A 2,895-nucleotide genomic window follows, 5' to 3' on the forward strand; every position below is an offset into this window, starting at 1 on the left:
ATTTAAAACATTGTACTTCATGACTCATGCACTCATCATATTTCATTAGTTACTAAACTATAAAAATGCTTCAAAGTGGTCACTAAAATTTAACGTATTGAAATCTATTAATCACTTACCATGTGTTCTTTAATCATTGAATTTATACATTCATCGTACTTTACTTATTGAACTTTAAAATACTTTCGAGTGATTATATTAGTCACTAAACTTATACATCTGTCACGTTTTATATACTGAACTTTGAAATATCTTTAAGTGATCACTAAATTTTAACACATTGCACTCCTTGATTTACTCACCATCTTTCATTTGTTACTAAACTCTAAAAATTCTTCAATGCGGTCACTAAAATTTAACATTTTGCAATTTTTTAATCCCTCACCACATTTCTTTAGTCATTGAATTTATACATTCGTCATGCTTTACTCACTGAGCTTTAAAATACTTTCGAATAGTTACTGAATTTCATAATATTTTCAAGTAAAGTTAAATTTTTTATGAGATTTGACCTAGATAAATAAAATAAATATCGATTAGATAATGAAACTCTCAATCTAAGACGAGAATATTGTAATAACTGTGTTTTTTTACACTTATTAGATACTTTAACGAGCTGCTTATTGATGAAATTTAGTGAAAATCTATTTATAATTATGTAATTATGGTGTTTGTAGGCCAAAATTTCAAATTGGAGGAGAAAAGGGTTAAAAGAAGGAAAAGAGGATCAAAAGTGCACATAAACATGACTTTGGAGGATCAAAGTGTACAAGTGCCGAAAGTTTAGGAACATCTGGTTGCAATTTTGGAGGGCTTGATTGAAAGAAAAGTCAATTAGCTTGGATACACGTAATGCATGACATCAAGCGTATGTCAATATTAGAGATTTTTGGGATTGGCTACTTGCTATCATTTTATTACTTTAGACCCCATCCCATGTGGTGGGAATGGCATGTTGGATAAATCATTAGACTCCTCGATGGATTTGTCTTTTGTTTCCGATGTCATATTCAATAATCAATATACATTCCACTACAAACACATTAAGCCAATCTATTTCATTAATGTCTATATGAAAATTCTATAGTTATTGAAGTGTGCACGATCTTCTCCATGTTTGTGGCACCACCTAAATTAATATTGATTTGTCCTTTATCGGGTCCCAACAAAGGCTGCATATAATCTTTACCTATTTATATTGTTCGGTGATTTTGAAATTGTTCGCAAGTTCTTATCTACATTAATGAGACATGAAGTGTCTTTTGCTTCTTCTTCCTTCTCATTTAGTTGTCTATTTTTTAAGGGGATGTTATTTAGATATTTATAAGCAAATAGCTCAAGTCATGAATGCGAAATGTCTTCATTAAATTCTGGGGATTTTGCCGTCGTGCACTTTCAAAAACTATATTTGACTAGTGCTTGTTGGGTAACTTAAAAAAGTTGATATCAAAGTCAACAATTAACTTTAACCGTACATTTTATGAGATTTCATAAACTTTTATCAAACAATCCGTTGGTGACTTTCAGAATGCTTGAAATTGTAGGATTAGTATAGACCTTTGACATAGGTGGAACGTCACAACATGCATAGCTTATCTATGTGAACTCGAAACGTATTTTTACACAATATTTCTATTTGATTTAGCTAAGAAATGATAAAAATTTAAGTCAAAGTCAATCGTTACTTTTAACTACATATTTCATGATACTCACAATTTTTATCAATTTTTCAATAACACATTTCATATATTTTTGTCAAAATCTATTTAAAATCTAATTTTTAACTAAATTAGGAGAATACGCGAGTTTTTTTTTTTAACATCATCAATATACGATGTATGTTTATGGGCATATTGATAGGGACATGCGATCCTTGTTTCGATGTTTACATTGTAGAGCAAGATATCGATGAGCACGGATTGGACATATATAGGGACTTTAATGCGGTGTCCATTTCGTGGTGATGGGTTGGTCCTTGTGTGATGAGTTGCATATTTATTGAAGGTGTTATATACTAAAATCTCGATAAATGAATGTTCGATAAATTAATAATTTCGTTTAAATAATAAAATTTTCGATCCCAATTTGAATCAGTGCACTAAGTTAATAACCTCACTAAATACATAAGATAATAATTTTTTTAGATTCTTAAAGATCTAATGAATAGATAAATCTGCTTAAATATATAAAAGTTCACACAAACACAAATTAACAAATTTTTAATTTGACAACACTTTTCACCAATTTTTCAAAATATGTATGTAAAATCTTTTGCTTTTTCTTTGCAACCAAACCAATCTTAACTTTATCTTGAATTGTATGCAATGCACATAATATATTTGGCATTTTTTTTTTAATTTTATAGGAAGTAATTACTTAATATAACGACTGCTTCACATGCCTCTTTTGAAGAAATAGTTGTTAAAACACAAATATCATCTGAATCATGATTTGGTAGAAAATGTACAAATTTTGAATGATGGGGGGTCTAAAATTTAAATTAATAACCGTAGAAATTATGTTCCATGAGTAAATGAAATAATGTGAACAATTAATCTTCCAAAATATTAAACTTTGAAGCTAGTGCATGTACATATATGTTTCCTCTTTAACATATGTATATGTGTGCCTTTTTATTTGCTTACAGATTAAATTTTAAATTTCACCTCATTTAATTTTTTACATATATTATAGTAAAAATAATACAAGTTATTAAAATATAAAATACTCTATGAATTAATTAATACTCATTTCTCGATAAATTAATAAATATTTATTTATCGATGAATTAATAACTCCTTTAAAATAATAATTTTTCTCGATTCCATCATTATTATGTTTTCACAGTAACAATAATAGAATTTTATAACCTTTGGGTACCTAGACATCAAAGTT

This window comes from Olea europaea, chromosome 3, assembly GCF_002742605.1.
Source record: "Olea europaea var. sylvestris chromosome 3, O_europaea_v1, whole genome shotgun sequence".
Lineage (NCBI taxonomy): Eukaryota > Viridiplantae > Streptophyta > Magnoliopsida > Lamiales > Oleaceae > Olea > Olea europaea.